Source organism: Astyanax mexicanus, chromosome 17, assembly GCF_023375975.1.
Source record: "Astyanax mexicanus isolate ESR-SI-001 chromosome 17, AstMex3_surface, whole genome shotgun sequence".
Classification (NCBI taxonomy): Eukaryota; Metazoa; Chordata; class Actinopteri; order Characiformes; family Acestrorhamphidae; genus Astyanax; species Astyanax mexicanus.
Genome location: NC_064424.1, coordinates 35,296,882 through 35,317,353, shown reverse-complemented (window position 1 = coordinate 35,317,353; position 20,472 = coordinate 35,296,882). Strand labels below are relative to the sequence as shown.

General features: G+C 42.6%; 1 pseudogene; it reads left to right on the top strand.

Moving 5' to 3' along the window:
• The window catches only part of LOC103039624 (polyunsaturated fatty acid lipoxygenase ALOX15B-like), a 398,882-nt pseudogene that overhangs the window by 50,783 nt on the left and 327,627 nt on the right, over nt 1–20,472 (top strand).

Sequence of the window (20,472 nt, the reverse complement as noted above, 5' to 3'; positions counted from 1 at the left end):
CTCTGATCTGCTTTCCCCCCGGTGACCCCTGACCCCTGGGTCGTTAGGGACAGGCTCCGAGTGGCTGTGAGCGCTGGCGCTTAATCAGACGCTTTATTTAACACGAGCTGGGCCTCAGCCCAAAGCCCCACTCACATCTGGCTGGAATTGCCACCTCTGGTAATTATGCTCAATTTCTTTTGTTTATTATTGTTTGTTTTGCCGTCCGTGAATGGCGTCTAATGGTCAGTGCTCGTAAATCATCGCCAGGGGATGGACCGTGCACCCTTTTATGTTCTGGTGGGCATTATCTTCAGTATGATGCTTTACACAGTGCAGAAGAGCAAAAAGTGCTTTCAGCTGTTTTTCTATTGGAATGATTCAAGAAGTGATTCAGATAACAGAAATAAATAGAATTTACATTTCAGCCCATAAGAGACCAGACCCAGCTCTCAAAATGTATACAAAATTCCAAATTAAATACATTAAATGAATTGAGTAGCACCTTCATGTTTTTGTCTAAGTGATATCACATTACTGTTAAGGTTTTAAAAGTTACATTTCAGGATGTAACATAAATGACAGCTTCTTAATTTGATTTTTAACATTTTGTTCTAGAAATTGTCAGAACTAGTTAAACTGTAAGAATCATTAAATCATATGAATTTGTTGAAATGGTTGAAACAGACCTGTAGAAGCAAAAAATATACTTTTAAAAGAAGCTAGGTTATTATTATAATGAAAAAGAAGGTTATGTCAATTTATTCAAATTTGCTTATTGATACTATAAACTTATTTTTACCTCCTATAAAAAAAACTGCATTCTTACAGCAGCATATAATTTATTTGCAGCTGTTACTAGCATTGCATTTGGACTGACTCAACAGTAATTGATAGATTTCCACAGTTCTGTGTTAAAATGAGAGAAAGAGAGAGAGATTATCCCAGCAAGTGAAGAAGAGAGAAGAAGCAACAGTAAGATTTACAACAGCAAGTGAACTGTTCACTACAGTGTGCAGTTCCTGCAGAAACTGCTAATTTCTTTGCATGCAGTGTTGTGATATTAGTTGGTGGCTGTAGTGCTGCTAGGTGGTTGCTAAAATGTTATTGTATATGTGTTGCTTGCTAAGCTTGGAAGTTGCTATGGTGGTGTTAGGTGGTTGCTAAAATGTTGCTAATGTGTTGATATGGTGTAGCTTTTGTTGCTAGATGTTTTTGATGTTGATGTATTGTTGTTGGTTGCTAAGCTGTTGCTGGGTGTTTTATTTGTTACACACAGCTGTTGGTTGCAAGGGTGTAGCTATGTTTTATTCTTAGCAGATTGGAAGATCGTTTAAATGTTACTCAACAATATTTTGTGTCACTAAATGAACTGCTAGTATTACGTATTTTTTTGAATTGTTAGTAAATGTTCAGTAATCAATTTAGTTTAATTAGTGTATTTGCTCAGTTATTCTATAATGCAAATTATTACTTGCATTATTAGCATTAACTTGTTTTTGTGCATGGAAATGATCTAACATATTACAAATTAGTTCAATCAGTATAAAATCTGATCAAAATATCCTGGATTTCGCATTGATGTCACTTTTACAGTCGCCACAAATTCTGTGAGCAAATTTATACAGCTTTAAACACATCGATTTTAATTTAACACATATGTCATGTGTTACGGATTATGTCATGAAATGCCTACCACAATGGAAGCAAGAAACCGCCACCATGCCCCTGCGATCCAGAGGCAGATAGGGAAGAACCCAGTGGACCCAGACCATCCACAGCCCATTAGGAGCCCAGAAGACCCGCGGCCACACATCCCGATGGTAACCATGTGCACACCCCAGATGAGGACGGGGGAGACTCCAGACGAAGCCCCCATGGCAAAGAGCAAGAGTCCAGAGAGCCAATGGAAGCGAGCAGCCCACCCCCCCGGCAGGCCAGCACCCCCTGCACGAGCTGAGCATGCAGCCCCCGAGATCCCAAGCACCCGGGAACAGCCCGACACCCGGCAGGCCCCCCCCCCCACGCCAAGGGGGCCCAAGCCACCCCCAGGCCACGGCCACCAAGGGGGCGGGCCAGAGACCACATTAGGGCATCCGGCCACGCACCCATGGACCCACGGACGCCCACCCCCCCAGGAACGGCAGTGACGATCGGCGGAGAGCAGCGTGGAGCGGTAGGGAGGGCAAAAACCCGCCCTACGCAACCATGTCCCACAGGTGTCCATGCTCAGTCAGCCCCAAACCCAGGACCAACTGTTCACGCACACATGCAAATTCACACACCCGTCACACACACATCCGTCACACATACACCCGTCGCACAACGTGCACATTCACTCACAGACCAGTCACACACACCAGTCACGCACACCAGTCACACACACAGAACATACATAAACACCTAATGCGGGCATGTGGGCACCAGTACCGAGCCAGCGGCAACCTAGGGAAGCAGCCAGCCCGGCCCCGAACAACCACCCGACCCACACCCCAGGCAGGGTGCACGAAACCAGGGTGTGAGAAGACCTGACCCCCCTCCTCCCCCCACCCAGCATGTTGCAGTGATATGAATGTGTATAATGAGAAGAATGAATGAAAGCTACAGTGCTATTAAAATTGGAGGGACAGCTGTAATATGAGAACTGAATAACAGCACCCAACCACACTGCCCCCCCAAAGGCCCTCAATGTCTAAAATGCGAAAATAAAATTGAGGAGCAGGGAGCACCTGCCCCCCAAAACCCTATGTGTAATATGATGTGTGTAAGCTGTATGATGAGTTTGTATGTGTAATGCGATGTTAGACTGAGTAGGAGTCGGGGAAGGGCCAGGAAAGGACCGAGGGGCAGAGGACTACCCCCCGGAGGAAGAGAGCCAACTACTGCTGGCTCACTAGGCACCCAGTTCCATACACCCAACCGCAGAACAGGGAAGGCAAGTCCAGGGTGTAGAGCGGCTACGGCCCCAGGACACCGCCGCTCTGCAAGACAGCGCCCCCATCCCCACACTGCAATACAACATAAATACACACCCCACTCACATACAAAAGACAACAGATATTACACACACACGCACACACACACACACAGACACATTTACACTAAACATCCCACTCTTTCTCATACACACACAGTGGTCCTGAGCCCAGGACCAACCGGTCTTAAGTGGGAGACTGCTGCTTCCCCACCTGAGCGCCCCTACCTCCCCACAGGGAGGGCACCCAGAATCCCGGAATGCCAACCAGACACCCCAACACGGACCAAACCACCACCCCCCACGATGGCGCACCCAAGAGAGGCACAGACCCTCCCCAGCGCAGGGAGGGACCCAAACAGGCGACAGACGCCCACGGGCACCAGGGCCCCGGACTCCGCACCCCGACCGCCACAGGGGAACCCAGCCAACCGGACAGGGCCAGCACCCACCACCATGGGCCCCCCAGACCCACACCCCAAGACCACAAGAGCATACATCCAGGCCCCCCCCACCAACAACCAGGGCCCGCACACAGAAATCACCAAGCGGCAGCCACCGTCCCCAGTCCAAGAGCCATCAGACACCCGAATCCCCCGATCCCCCCCCAGCCACCTGCCGGACGCACCAGGAGACACGACTACAGCCGCCCACCCCATCATGTGATGGAGCTGATCAGTGGGAACCAGAGAGATTCAAATGTAGCCAATTGTTTTTTTGAGGTTGCAGACATTCTTTCCAGACTAATGTGGTCTAAAAGTAAATTTCTATAGTGATTTATGCATAAATCATTTTTTGATTTCCACTTCATGAGGATAGTTTTCTTAGCGATGCATAAGACAGTGAGAACTATGTGCAATATATTTGTTTCCATGTTTAGTTCACTTACATCACCTAAAATGCATAGTTTGGGTGAAGCTGGGATATTGCAATTAAACCAGGTAGATAAGTCTTCACATATCATCTGCCAGAATCTCTGAACAGGCATGCAAAACCATATAGCATGTATATAATTCTCAATATGATTGCCCGAACAGTTAGTGCATATATTTGTTTCTCTAAGGCCCATTTGGAACATTCTATGCCCTGTATAATGTGTTCTATGGAGAATTTTGTATTGTATGAGTTGTAAATTTGGACTTTTCGTCATTTTGAAATTGTTTAAACATATCTGTGTCCAAAAGTTCTTATCTGGGTTCATGGAGAGATCTCGATCCCATTTTGTAATTGGGAGGGATATTGAATCATTAATTTTGGATAATAACTTATATATTTTTGATAACAATTTAGGAGTATAGAGATTCATGAACTCTTTTATCAATACTGGGATTTCTAATGTTAGATTATTTAAATTAAATCTTGCTTGTATAATGGACTTTAATTGTAGATACTCCAAAAATTTGCTACTGCTAATTTCGTATTTTGAAATAAGATCTTCAAATGACATAAAGGTCCCCTCCTGTATAACATGTTCTAAATTCTTAATTCCTTTCTCTTGCCATTGCGAAAAATTAATAACTGTTTTTTTTCTGACATATATCTGGGTTGTTCCAAATGGGTGTCCTTTTACATGGTATTAGTGAAGACTTAGCTATCTTTAAAAATTCCCACCAAGCTGTCAGAGTGGTGTTTATGTTCAGGCTTTTAAAGCAGCTATAGTGTTTAATACTGGAGCTAATGAAAGGTAAGTCAGAGATTTTCACTTTTCCACTGAGTGTTTGTTCTAGGTCCAGCCAAGGGCTGCCTAAAGGGTTTGTTTTAATCCAACTTGTAACATATTGCAATCTATTGGCTAAAAAGTAGTGATAGAAGTTTGGTAGTTCTAGACCACCATGGCATTTTAGCTTCTGTAAAGTCTTCAAACTTATTCTCGATGTTTTATTCTTCCATAAAAATTTTGAAATGTTTGAGTCTAATGACTTAAACCAAGCAGCAGGAGGTTTATTAGGGATTAATGAAAACAAATAATTGATTTTAGGTAGAATCAGCATTTTTACAGTAGCAACTCTCCCAATAAGAGATATAGGTAGAGAATTCCATCGTGTGAGATCGTCCTCTATTGTTTTTAGTAGAGGAATATGATTCAATCGTATCAGGTCTGATAGCTTGGGGGAAAAATGTATACCTAAATATTTAATGTTGCCCGACTGTAGTGAAGTAGTGCTCTGAAATGTACAATTCAGAGGTAGAACTGTTGATTTACTCCAGTTAATGGAATAATCTGATACAGATGAGAACTTATCTATGAGTGTGATTGTCTTTAGCAGAGAAGTTTGTGAGTCCCTAAGGAAAAGTAATACATCATCAGCATAAAGGCTTATCTTATGGTCTGTATTTTCTGTTTGAATTCCTTTAATATCTACACTTTGTCGTATTTTTGCTGCTAGTGGTTCAATAAAAAATACAAAAAGTGGGGGAGAGAGCGGGCAGCCCTGTCTGTTGCCTCTCTGCAGACTAAAGCTTTGTGAAATAAGATCATTTGTCCTAACCCGTGCATTGGGAGAGCTATATAATGTTTCAATCCAGTTTATGAAGGATGGACCAAATCCAAATTTATTTAGAACTGCTAACAGAAATTTCCAATTTACCCGGTCGAATGCTTTCTCTGCATCTAAAGAGACAACTATGGTTTCTAATTTGTTAATGGAACAGTAATCTATTACATTTATTAGTCGACGTGTGTTATCGGCTGAGTGCCGGCCTTTGATAAAACCTGTTTGGTCCGAATGTATAATGGATGGAGTGATTTTTTCTAACCTCCTTGCAAGAACTTTGCAAATTATTTTAAGGTCTACATTTATAAGCGAAATTGGGCGATAGCTGGATGGGAGTGTTGGATCTTTGCCTGGTTTAAGAAGCAAGGTAATGTTGGCAGAGTTCATGTTTGGAGATATTATGCGGTCCTTCTTGATTTGAGTGACCATTCTAAAAAAAATGGGTTCTAACACAGACCAGAATTCATTATATAACTCTGCAGGAAAGCCATCTGGACCTGGAGCTTTATTATTTGGGAGATCCTGTATTGCTTTAAAGAATTCGGAAGATGAAAAAGGTGAATCAAGAGTCATAACCTGTTCCTCATCTAGTTTAGGTAGATTTATATTTTTCAAAAATTCTTCAATGTCAGCATCAGATGGATTCATCTGTGATGAGTATAATGCCTCATAAAAGTCTTTAAAATTGTTATTAATTTCTTGTGGGTCATGAGTAATGTTACCAACAGAGTCTTTAATTGAAGAAATAGCTGTTTTTTCTTTATTTAGTTTTAATTGGTTTGCCAGGAATTTTCCAGATTTATTTCCATGCTCGAAGTTTTCCAAACGCAGCCTCTGCAACATAAATTGTGTCTTTTTATCAATGATTTCATTTAGTTCCAATCTTAATTTCCGCAGGGTGTTAATTATATGTTCTTGTGGTGAAGCAGCATAGGCAGTTTCTAAAGATTTTATTTTCTGTTCCAATTCTGACACACGAGTTTTTTCTTTAATTTTCTTATGTGCGCAGTAAGATATTATTTTACCCCGCATTACTGCCTTCCCTGCTTCCCAAAGAACACATGGCGATATTCCAGGCAGGTCATTATGTTCTAAATATATAGCCCACTCTTTTTTGAAGTAATTAATGAAATCTTGTTCGTTAAGTAATGATGTATTAAATCTCCAGTTCCTAGCTGGTGGTATAACTCTTTTCCGTGTCAAAGACATAGACACCGGTGCGTGATCGCTAATAATGATAGGGTGAATTTGAGTGTCTGTGATTTCCCTCAACATAGAGCTGCTAACTAAAAAGTAATCTAAGCGAGAGTGAGATTTATGTACGTGTGAGAAAAAACTATACTCTCTCAGAGTGGGGTGATGTGAACGCCAAGCATCGCATAGACCAAAATCCTTCATGTACTGTTTAAGAATGTCTGCAGACTGCCAGTTCCTTTGACTCACTGCTGTACTGAGCCTGTCAATCTCCTCATTAAGTACCAAGTTGAAGTCTCCTCCTATCACCAGTGTGGTGTCAGAGTGATCAGAAAGTGAAGTGAAAAAGGTATGAAAGAAGGAGGGGTCATCAACATTTGGCGCATATATACTAGCAATGCAAAAATTAATATTTTTGCATTGCTAGTATATATGATTAGAGTACTGTACCATAGCACCGAGAGTGTTTTGAAAATTAATGGTGGGCTAAGTGCTCCTTTTAAGGCATGTCGGGGTATACGTCAAGGTTGTGCATTGTCTCGAATGTTGTACTCCATTGCCATTGAGCCACTTCTGAACAAGCTCCGCTCCGAGATTGAGGGTGTGGTATTAGGACAGGATGGTCTCATTTTCCATCAGTTGTCAGCTTTCGCAGACGATGTTATGGCAATTGTAAGGGGACAGGCGGATATTGATAAGCTGGTTGCCATTGTCCGAGATTTTGGGACTATTTCAGCTGCAAGGGTGAATTGGGGCAAGAGTGAGGCTGTTGCAGTGGGGCAGTGGCAAAGGGGGCTACCTATTTTACCTGCTAATTTAGTTTGGAAACAAAGAGAGATAAAGTATCTTGGGGTTTTTCTTGGTGATGAAGCAGCTCTGCAAAAGAACTGGGATGGTGCAGTGGAGAAAATGACTGGACGGCTAGCAAGGTGGAAATGGATACACAGCCAAATGTCATTCAGAGGGAGAGCGCTTGTAGCCAATAATTTGGCTGCATCAGTATTTTATCACAGATTAGCATGTGTGGATCCTCCTGCTGGACTGCTGGCTCGACTACAAGCGATCTTGGTAAACTTTTTCTGGGACAAACTTCATTGGGTCCCACAGGGTGTGCTTTTTCTACCCAAGGAGGAAGGAGGTCAAGGATTGGTGCACCTTGTAAGTAGACTGGCAACTTTTTGCTTGCAGTTCCTGCAGATGTTCCTCACAGGCTCTGCAGACATAGTGTGGAGAGGTGTGGCCTGCACCATATTGCGCCAGGCTGGTGGACTGGGACTGGACAATGCTTTGTTTTTCATGGATTCTAAACAACTGGATCTCTGGAATTTTTAAAAGCTGCAGGTTGAAAGACAATACATCACTGCATTGGTTGCTAGAAGAGCCCTTGATTAAAGGGGCTCGACTTGATGTGTCAAGTTGTGGAGTACCGGGCCTTACTCAGAGGCTGTGTGCATCCAAGACTGTGACCCTGCGGAACTTGGTGGATGTGTCTGGACCAGGCTTGGACGATGTTCAGGCTGTGGCTTCTTTGTTAGGGCAGCGGTCCTTGCGTCACACAGAGGCCATCCTTGCTCTGTGGCCGAACAGGCTTTCTTGTGATGAACTGTCTTTGTTGCGGGGATACGCCGATGGCAGTATAGTGCCCAACACGGACAATCCTTTTCCAAGAATTGCTCTCACTCAGAATCTGGACACTGTATCTGGACCCTTGTTGGAACTTTCTGCGCTGCAAGACTTGGATCTCCACTCTGTGACAGGCCAGGTTTTGTATAAGTGTTTTGTTAAGGTCTTTAGTTAAACAGTTTGAGTGGTCGGCCTGACACGGTGTGGAGAGACAAGTTGGGGTGGGGCTGGACAGACGGCCGATTTGGAGGGTGCTGTATAAGCCACCTCTGACAAAAAGGACTGGTGATCTCCAATGGAGAATTCTACATGGGATTATTGCCGTCAATGCCTTTGTTTCTGCTATTAACCCAGAAGTAAGTGACTCTTGTGTTTTTTGTGGAGTCAGAGAGACAGTTTTTCACTGTTTCTTAGAATGTTCAAGACTTGCTTCTCTTTTTGACACACTTGGTTCTTTATTTTCAGAGTGTGGGGTGAGTTTTAACTCTTGTACTTTTATTTTTGGGGCTGGGTACAGTCAAAAAGACCGTTTTAAGTGGCAATTGTTGAATTTTTTGCTTGGTCAAGCCAAATTGGCAGTGTACAACTCCAGACGGAACAAAATAGAAAATAGATCTGGTCAGGAGGTGTTGCCTTTGTTCAAGGCTTATGTGAAATCCAGGATTGTTTTTGAGTTCGGGTTTTACGAAGCCATGAACAATATTCAGGTGTTTGAGCTTGAATGGTGTTATAAGGGATTACTGTTGTTTTATATTGATTGTACTTTTTGTATTTGTTAAAGGTCACCTTCCGCGAAAATCCTATTTTTCTTGTTTTTTGTGGAATACAGTAGGTCTCTCCGAGTTGAATGTGTACACCTGCACATTAAACTGTTTTGCAGCCCCCATTGTCTGCAGGAGCTAAGCAAAGAAATCCCCCCTCCCCCCCTCCGAAAAACGGGTGAATTTTGAATTATCTTTCTGCCTACGTAGGCAGAAACTCACAGACCAGCCCACCTTGGCTCGAGAAACTCCCAGAGGCGGAGCTGAAGCGACGCAACATCACCTCTCATCAGTTAGGAGGTGGGAGGCAGTGAGCGGCAGAGCGGTGGAGGGGCGTCGCAGTGCTCCTAGCCAATCAGAGGAGAGATATTTGCATGCTGTTTGCATGTATGAATATTCATGAGCAAAGCTGGAATCCGGTCATTTTGAACACACCCCTAAAACAGTCCATTAAAAAAGAGCTATACAGAGACACCTGAGCACTTTTTTTCACTCACATGTCATTCATTCATACTAGAGACCACAACTAGACATTTTAAAATGAAAGAAAAAACGACGGAAGGTGACCTTTAAATAAATGTTATTTTTTAAAAATAAAAAAAAAATCTCTCTCTCTGTGTCTCTTTCTCTCTCTGTCTCTCTCTCTCTCTCTCGCACGTGAACTCCTCCGCATGTGACTTGCAGCACTGGGTTTAGCTGTTCTTAAAAAATTTTTTAATTAAATAATTGTTCTATGTTACAGTGTTATTTAACATAATTCTGATTGTAACGTAGAGGAGGAGGCAGGATGCAAAAAAAGTCTTTTTTATTATCCATATTTAAACCAACAAAGAAAACACTAGGGAGTATAAAAAGAAAAGGTAACTAAAACAAAAAACTATGAAACAGAGGATAAACTAAAATACTGAACCAAACAAGCAAACTAAGCAAACAAAGAAACAAACTAAATAAAGCAAACCTGAGACACTGAGGACAAACAACACAGCAGGTCTGTGGCTAAACAAAACAGATGAACACAATCTGGACAGAGTAACATGACAAGTTGAGACAAAAGATGCGACAAACTACAAAGGAGCACATGGGGTATTTATACACAGGCACACACTAGGGACACCTGTGGAGGTAATGAGGGGGGCGGAATTACAAATGAGACAGGAGGGGTTACAGATGACAAGGCGGGGCTAAGGCGGAGACATGACCAAAACACAGTAGCACATTGCTGGGAAACATGACAGGTAAACAAAACACGAGAACAGAGGACAGGAGCAGGAAGGAACCAAAAAAGGAAAGACACTGGACAGACACAGGCTAAGGTGTAACATTACCCCCCCTCAACGGCGCCACTACCAGAGGCGCCGAGATGAGAGAGGGAACAGAACGAAAGACAAGTCTAGACAAGAACAGGGGAAGAACACAGGACAAGACAGGGGACTGGACTAAGGACTAGACATTGGACATCAGGGGAGACTGGACAGTGGACGGAGAAAGAGACTGGACAAGGGACTTAGACTGGACGAAAGACTGGACAGAGGGCTGAGACAGGACAGGGGACTTAGACTGGACAGAGGGCTGAGACAGGACAGGGGACTTAGACTGGACGAAAGACTGGACAGAGGGCTGAGACAGGACAGGGGACTTAGACTGGACAGAGGGCTGAGACAGGACAGGGGACTTAGACTGGACGAAAGACTGAACTAGGGGCTGGACACTTAACATAGACGAAGACTGGACAGGAGGCTGAAACAAAGGTGGAACAGGGCCGAACACAGAACCAGGGGTTGAAACAGACTGGACCAGGGATGCATATGGGGACTGAACAGGGGACCGGGCAAAAGACTGGGCAGTTGACGGGGCAAAATTAGATAAAGGAACAGGGACCATAACTCGGATGGGGACAGAAACCAATACAGTGACTGGGACAGGAACAGAAACACAACTAGACAAGGGCACAGGGACACAGACGGACACAGGAACCACAACTGGGAGAGATACAGGAACATGTACAAACAATAATGGCCCAAAATTTGCAAAAGTCTGAGGGGCCAGCTGGGGTATAGCTCTAGGAGCTGGTGCAGGAGAACTTGGGGTGGGTCTAGGTGATTGTGACCTGGGAGTTGGCCTGGGAGCAGGCCTGGGGGTGTACAAATTTCTGGGAGTGGGAACAGGATCAGGGACATGTGCCGCAGGTACATGAACAGGGGCGGCAGTAAGTACAGGGTCAGGAGCGGCCAGAGCCGCGGGCACAGAGTCAGGGGCGGCCGGAGCCGCGGGCACAGAGTCAGGGGCGGCCGGAGCCGCGGGCACAGAGTCAGTGGGTACCACAAGAGTGGCAGGCACTGCTTGCACTGGAGCAAGTTCTGAAGCAGAGGCAGCGGGCGCTGCTGGAGCTGGTGCCGAAGCAGAGGCAGCGGGCGCTGCTGGAGCTGGTGCTGAAGCAGAGGCAGCGGGCGCTGCTGGAGCTAGTGCCGAAGCTGGAGCAGCGGGAGCTGCTGGCGCTGGAGCAGTGGGTGCTGCTGGTGCTGGAGCTGGAGCAGTGGGTGCTGCTGGTGCTGGAGCAGTGGGTGCTGCTGGTGCTGGAGCTGGAGCAGTGGGTGCTGCTGGTGCTGGAGCAGCGGGACCTGCTGGAGTAGCGGGAGCTGCTGGGGCTGGAGCAGCGGGAGCTGCTGGGGCTGGAGCAGCGGGAGCTGCTGGTGCTGGAGCTGGAGCAGTGGGTGCTGCTGGTGCTGGAGCTGGAGCAGTGGGTGCTGTTGGAGCTGGAGCAGTGGGTGCTGCTGGTGCTGGAGCTGGAGCAGTGGGTGCTGCTGGTGCTGGAGCAGTGGGTGCTGCTTGTGCTGGAGCTGGAGCAGCGGGACCTGCTGGAGCAGCGGGAGCTGCTGGTGCTGGAGTAGCGGGAGCTGCTGGGGCTGGAGCAGCAGGAGCTGAGGCTGGAGCAGCGGGAGGTGCTGGAGCTGGAGCTGGGGCAGCAGGTGCTGGAGCTGGAGCTGGGGCAGCAGGTGCTGGAGCTGGAGCTGGGGCAGCAGGTGCTGGAGCTGGAGCTGGGGCAGCAGGTGCTGGAGCTGGAGCTGGGGCTCTGGAAAATCTGAGTCTAAGAAGCTCAAAAAAACCTTTAACAGTCTTTGCCTTTTCAGGCCTTTGGTCAAAAATAATATCCCCCCATTGTGAAGCCTTACCCCTCAGCAAAGTCTTGATAAAAAGTACTGTGATAAGATCTGGAGGGGTAGGGCATGTCAAATGTTCTAAATAGATGGAGAACTGCATGATGAAACCATCACAGGTGCCATGTTCTCCATCATACTCACAAGGGATTGGCATCAAGGAGGGTAACAGAAGCGGTTGACCATCTCGTAGCTTGGAGATGAGGCTGTCCAAAAACTCCTGTTGCTCCTGCATAGCCAATAACCGACTTGCTGCATCCTTGTTTGGTCGCATCTTATGTAACGTAGAGGAGGAGGCAGGATGCAAATGCAAGTCTTTTTTATTATCCATATTTAAACCAACAAAGGAAAGAACACTAGGGAGTATAAAAAGAAAAGGTAACTAAAACAAAACACTATGAAACAGAGGATAAACTAGTGATGCTACCCTTGAACCTGAAGCTTCGAGGCGTGTGTTGAAAAAACGACACGCATTGGTTCGAATCACTGAGCCGATGCTTGATTCGTTCTACAAAGATCACGTGACCAATGACGTCCGAAGCTTCATTTTGGCACACAACCACGTGACTGCTTCAGGGAAAGATTCAAAAGCGGCAAATCCTGGCGCGCAGTTCGAGGGTTGTTAGCGGAGATACAGATACAGAGACAGAGAGCAAGAGAGCGAGAGAGAGAGAGAGAGAGAGAGAGAGAGAGAGAGAGATAGATAGATAGATAGATAGATAGATAGATAGATAGATAGATAAGATAAGATATAGATAGATCATATATAGATAGATAGATAAGATATAGATAGTAGATAATAAAATATTAGAATGGAACCAGTAAGAAAAAGAGGCCGTTCTGAAGTTTGGGAACACTTTGAACTTTTGCCATCAAATAAGGTAGAAAAGTATTATTTAGAAAATATAAACTTTGGAAGAAAACTATGCCTTTTAGACATATGGCATTTTATTAGTTCTGTAAGAGTGTACAATAATTATATATATATATATATATATATATATATATATATATATATATATATATATATATATCCTCATAGTTCAATGTGTGTACTGTCATGGCATACATCCAATTCAATGAAGCAACCACTGAGTTATCCGAGGAACGGAGAGTGTCAGGATCCAAGGTAATTCCCCTCATTCGAATGCTGAGACATGCCTTGAATACAAAGCAGTCACAAGCACAGGATGAAAAGTCAATACAATTGTGCAGCAACCTGTTCAGATTGCTAAATGAACGAGTGTCCTCCTATGAAACAATGAGCATCATGACACTGGCCACTCTTTTAGACCCACGATATAAAACTGTGGGATTCTGTAGCCAGTCTAATGCTCAAGCTGCTGTTAAACGTCTCACAGGAGAATGTGCAACTGTAATAAGGATCCAAGAACAACAAAACACTCCATCTACTTCCAGTGCCACCAGTCAGCCACAATTAGAAGCAACAGTAGCCTCATCCAGTACTACACCTAGCACAGGTACTCCCTATGAAACTTTGTTTTTACTTATAACTGTCATGAAAATGTAGTGCCAAATGCTTTAAGAAATATTTGACTATTATGCTTCTTAATTCTTTCAGGTGAAGGGCTGTGGGATTTGTTGGACAGCCATGTGGTAGAAACCAGGAGAGTAAGAAATGCCACTGCAGATGCCACTGTTGAGGTCCAGAGGTACCTAAGTGATCCAATCATACCACGGACTGAGGATCCCTTGAGATTCTGGGCATCACAGAAAAATGTGTATCCCCACCTTTATCATCTTGCACTGGAGTTTTTATGCACACCAGCCTCCTCTGTCCCGTGTGAGCGGATTTTTTCAAAGGCTGGAGAAGTTGTGACTAAAAAAAGAAACCAACTGAACCCCAGCACTGTGGAAAAAATCTTATTCCTAAATAAAAACTAAATTACACATGTACATAACCACGTCCATTAAATATGTGCCCCCTGCCCCTTACACAAGCACCTTCACCTTTATGAGCATACATTTCTTTCATCAAATTCTTCCATATCCCCCATGCAGCATATCTACATGAGCCTTGCCTATGGAAAAATAGGCAATGGACTAGTGATACATGTAAACATGTTACAAACCCTGCTTGGAAAGATGTGAATAATAGTGAATAATATAATTTTAAAATTTGGTATATTAACAGATTAATAACATGGTGAAGGGAAAAAAGCAACAATGTGAATGCAATTAGAATTACAAGTGTAGTTTCTCCAGTGTGCCTTATCAAGGTACATTCTAAGTGTATTATATATTAATTAAAAATATATTACAGTTATGTCTTTTAATATAATGCATTAAATTATCCAGACATCAAAGTATTCTTCCATTTCCTTTTTTCAGTTTTTATTTAAACCTCAAATGTCATGTAAATGCACTGGAACAGGTTTAAAAACTGTAAAAAGACAAAAAAACGCCCCTCGTCCTTTAAATACACAAAGCACTTTCAGGTTTTGCCCACCAGGTGCCGCTGATGTCCACTGTGTTATGAAGCTCCGAGTAATGAACCTTTTTTCGATACAATTAGGAAAAAGGCTTCAGTGCTTCAGAAAGCCTCGGTTTGCCATCACTAGGATAAACTAAAATACTGAACCAAACAAGCAAACTAAGCAAACAAAGAAACAAACTAAATAAAGCAAACCTGAGACACTGAGGACAAACAACACAGCAGGTCTGTGGCTAAACAAAACAGATGAACACAATCTGGACAGAGTAACATGACAAGTTGAGACAAAAGATGCGACAAACTACAAAGGAGCACATGGGGTATTTATACACAGGCACACACTAGGGACACCTGTGGAGGTAATGAGGGGGGCGGAATTACAAATGAGACAGGAGGGGTTACAGATGACAAGGCGGGGCTAAGGCGGAGACATGACCAAAACACAGTAGCACATGGCTGGGAAACATGACAGGTAAACAAAACACGAGAACAGAGGACAGGAGCAGGAAGGAACCAAAAAAGGAAAGACACTGGACAGACACAGGTTAAGGTGTAACACTGATCATATTTCGCTCATTCAATCAGCCCAAAAACAGCCAGTTTAAGGGACGGGGTGGGTCGGGCTTGGGCTCATGATGACAGTTTATGGTTAGGGTCGGGTCGGGCTCAGGCAGAACGTGCACGGGCTCGAGCTGGGTCGGGTCGGAATTTTTGGGCCCTATCTAACCTCTAATTTAGCTGCAGCATGTCCTGCACAAATTGCTGAGCTGTTCGTGTTCCTCGTATTACTACTAGGGGTGAGCATTACTGTCGTATGCGATTGCTCCCCAGATCATCACACCAGCAGTTGGGTTAGCATGACGCTCTGCAGCAAAGGCAGGACTGATGCATTTATCACGAGGCAAAACCTCGATCTTGCTGAACAAGATTTGGTGGTCAAACCTGTTAGAAAGTGTTGAGACTGAAGTAAGATCGAAACCAAGACTGGATAGTTTCAGTTACGTTTTAAATACCAAAAGGAATGTTCCTTAATTAAATAGAATGTTCTGAAACATGTCAAAACCCACAGGATCACAGTGGAGGTTAAAACCTGCAGTGTAAATTTGTGCAGAGTGTCCTATTCACATAGTGCCTGAACATTCTTACTGTATAATCATTTGCATATGTGTTCAGTTTAAATATGGTTTAATAGGAAATGGGCAGATTGCTAGGTGATTGCTTCGGTGTCCAGGGTGCTTGATATTTCTGTTATTTCTGAAAAAAAAAATTTTTGTTTACAGAATTAATGCACACTTGTAACTAAATTCTATAAACTTTATTTTAGCTCTCAAATATCACTGTGTGTGATTGGCTATTTGATATTTTCAACTGAAATTGCTGATCTGAACAACCAATGATTTATAAAAGAAAATCATGACAATTATCAGGGGTGCCCAATTTTTATAAGTAAAGTTCACTAAAAGAAAGGATTGATTTAGCAAAAATAAATTAAGTAAAGTTTACTAAAATAAATTATTGACTGAAGTTCAGTTCACTTATTTACTCTATGTAACATTTAAGGCTTGAAACCGAGTTGAAGTTACTTAAATTTACATGAAATTAAATTTACTTAAAAAAAGCAAATGCAAAATGCAAAACTTTTTTAAGTAAATTTTACGCATCATTTTTTCAGTGAGAAAACAAGATGCAAAATTGTTCTGAACAATTAAAAATATTACGAGTGAAAATATTTTTAAACAGGTCATAACGGAACACAAAAGGAAAAGAACTATGTACATTTATCAGCAAAAATGAGACAAATGGAACTTTTTACAAATTTTGATGTTGTAAATAATCTTTGTAATATTTCCTGTTTGGAAAATTAATACATTTTCTTCTTTCAGGCTTCTGCTTAAAAACCTAATCATCATCTATACTAATTAAGGCTGTATTGTTGACCTGTGCCCTTAAATCAAAGGGAACCTAAGCAACATGCAATTCGTTTAAAAACACATAAAATATTTTGTGGTGTGTAACGCCAGGTAGTGAGGAGTGACGTGAGCCGAGTACAAACAGGTTTATTAGCAGGTAGGCTAACAGATACTGCTAACAGAATAGCCAGGCAAACAAAGATCTCACCAATAACAGAAGACGTAGTCAAAAATACAGTCCGAGTTCGAAACCGAGAAACAGTCCAACCATACATCAAATCCAGAAAGGGCAAAACAAAAGACATAAACTGATAACCCGAAAACAGAGTTGTAACGAGAAGGCAAAAACAGTACACAGGAAAACGCTTAGTATGCAACATGAGTCGACAATACCTCGCGGTGTTTGTTTACAAACGGCGGCCTTAAATACAGGAAGCTAAAGAGGAACGAACCGGAACCAACTCAGAACACAGCCGAGTCAGAGCGTCGGAGCGTAACGTGATTGGGTGAAGGTGAGCGGGTGTTGTTGACGTCATTGTTCATGGGATTTTGGGAAATGGAGTCCGGTAGTGTGGAAGGAGAACACGGCGGCGTGACATGGTGTGTGTGTAATTCTTTGTTACCAGGCATCATTTAACAGTGCAGAGATATACGTCATCCACAACTCCACAAATTATATTTTTGGAATTACAATGGACAATGTACTTGCTTTTAACATTGTAAAAATGTAAGTAAATATTAATTTTAAAGCTCACCTTCCGTCGTTTTTTCTTTCATTTTAAAATGTCTAGTTGTGGTCTCTAGTATGAATGAATGACATGTGAGCCGTTTTTGTAAAAAAAAAGTGCTCAGGTGTCTCTGTATAGCTCTTTTTTAATGGACTGTTTTAGGGGTGTGTCCAAAATGACCAGATTCCAGCTTTGCTCATGAATATTCATACATGCAAACAGCATGCAAATATCTCTCCTCTGATTGGCTAGGAGCACTGCGACGCCCCTCCACCGCTCTGCCGCTCACTGCCTCCCACCTCCTAACTGATGAGCGGTGATGTTGCGTCGCTTCAGCTCCGCCTCTGGGAGTTTCTCCAGCCAAGGTGGGCTGGTCTGTGAGTTTCTGCCTACGTAGGCAGAAAGATAATTCAAAATTCACCCGTTTTTCGGAGGTGGGGAGGGGGGATTTCTTTGCTTAGCTCCTGCAGACAATGGGGGCTGCAAAACAGTTTAATGTGCAGGTGTACACATTCAACTCGGAGAGACCTACTGTATTCCACAAAAAACAAGAAAAATCGGATTTTCGCGGAAGGTGAGCTTTAACTTGCCAGGCTTTTTTATATTATTTTTGTTTTTGCCTTTAGCAGTTATCCATGTAATTGCCAACTATTACTTTGAACTGTTTATTAAGACAAACTCAGAGCACCTGTTTAAATCAGTGTCGGCCATATAAAGATTCAATCCGAGCGCATCCGGCTGCGTTCTTTGGCGTTGTGTGGATGTGTTACGAGTGGAAAGAAAATGAGTGGAAGAAAGACACTTTTTTTTTAAAGAAGAGGTGCGCACTATTGCTGAAATGGTGTCAAAAAGCAAGCGTGTCGCAACACCAAACTAGCAAAAGTGGCAAGAAAGCACCAATATGGTAATATGATAAGTGCTGCAGAGAGGTATGTGCACTTAAATTATAATTTTTTTCTACACAAAATAAACTCTATGTATTTAAATTAAATGGAAAATGTTGATGCAACTGAAATGCATAATTTTATCTTGTTTTGAAGCAACGAGCAAGAGACTTAAATTAACCACATGAGCAGAATATGAAATTGAATTTATTAATGAATACAGTCTACTCATCATCGCTCAATCTAAACTTAGAACAAAAAGTACATGTGCTCCAAAACTAACCGCAGTGGCACATAGCAAACATCCTAGCGTTCCACTGTGTTTTCATGGGTGACATATAAAACATTACATTGAAATGCTTAATTGTAGTGGACATAAATTCAGTCGGTTGAGTCAGTTGAATTTCTGCGGCTACCTCAGAGCTAGAACAAATCCGGGTCTTGTTTTACAAGATTTGCGACCTTTTCCACTCACAGTTCACAATTTCTACAGGAAGCGAGTTTCACAAATATATCTCTCGCAAATCAGCTGAATTTCTGCGACTACTTTAGAGGTAACGCAAATCTGGGTTTGCCTTATTTACTCATCAGCACTGTACCAACAGTGTACACATAAAAATAAATTTATATTAAGTCTTGTCCACTAAAATTGTTTTTTTATGTAAAACAATTTTTAAAAGTCACCCATGAAAACACAGTGGAATGCTTGGATGTTTGCTACGTGCCACTGCGGTTAGTTTTGGAGCACATTTTTTAGTTTAGATTGAGCGATGGTGAGTAGACTGTATATGTGGTTAATTTAATGCTCTTACTCTTTGCTACAAAACTAGATAAAGATGTAATACATTGTTGATTTAACATAAAGTAAATTGAGTAATTGGTATTAAACTATATTTAAAATATTGCACACCAATATTAATTAAATTAATTTTTGAAATCACTCATGTTAAATAAATGGAATGAAAACAAACAATATTTTTTTGCACTTAGCATTGTCATTTTCCATTTAATTAAAATACATAGAGTTTATTTTATGTAAAAAAAATAATTAATTTACCTCTCTGCAGCACTTATCATATTCCGATATTAGTGATTTCTTGCCACTTTGCTTGTTTGGTGTTGCGACACACTTGCTTTTTGACACCATTTCAATCATGGTGCACACTTCTTCTTTTCCACTCATTATCTTTCCAGTCTAACACATCCACACACAGCGGCAAAGGAAGCAGCCGGATGCGCTCGGATTGAGATCTTTATACGGCCGACACTGATTTAAACATGTGCTCTGAGTTTGTCTTAATACAGCTAACAGTTCCCAGGCATAGTTGGCAATTACATGGATAACTGCTAAAGGCAAAAACAAAAATAATAAAAAAAAGCCTGGCAAGTTAAAATTAATATTTACTAACATTTTTACAATGTTAAAAGCAAGTACAAGTAATTCCAAAAATATAATTTTTGGACTTGTTGATTACGTATATCTCTGCACTGTTAAATGATGCTGTGATGTTGTCAATAGGCCTGACACATCACCAGCACTTCTTTATACATTATGTTGATTATTGTTTGTAACCTGTAAATACTCACCTCATATCTTTCCTCAGTGGTCTTCCAGCTCTCTCAGGGGTGATCGAAGGGCCCTCGATTCACTTGTGGGGAAGGGGGGGTTTGGACTACGGCTCCGTAAAACCTGTGGGGGAAGAAAAGGGGAAATGTGATTAATAAACTGTTGTAGAGATACTTACCGGTAATATTATTTTGGTTATGTAGTGACGTCTGTAAATAACTGGATCCAGTAATGTATAGATTATTGTTGGTTTGTGTATGTTTGTATATTTTAGACACCCCTATTAATGGTGGCAGCCAATTGCTCGGTGGGAGGGGCTATGGCCTTAAAAGGGGAGGCGTGTCTAAACAAGGGAGGTTTTGGTTGGTTTTTTTTTTGGTTTGGGTTCCTCGTGGCAGGGGGAAATGGCGCTGATAGAGGGAGATCGGGTTTTTATGCAGCAAGCCAGCTGTAGCCCTTTACTGGCTGATGTTTAGTCAGATAGCCCTCGTCATTTTTTTTAAAAACTTATTACATTTCTTTATTTTTGTACAGTTTTTCTTTGGTTGTTGTGCTGCGTGCTGAAAACGAAAAATAAAAATCACTGGGACTTATCACTTACCTTGGATGTGTTCGTCTCTCTCTGGTTGGAGAAGCCCGCCTTTCAGTCCTTACACTCATCCCCACGTAAACCCAACACCAGCTTCACTCACAGATGCCTATTAGCAAAATATTTTATGTGTTTGGAAATTAATTTCATGTTGCTTA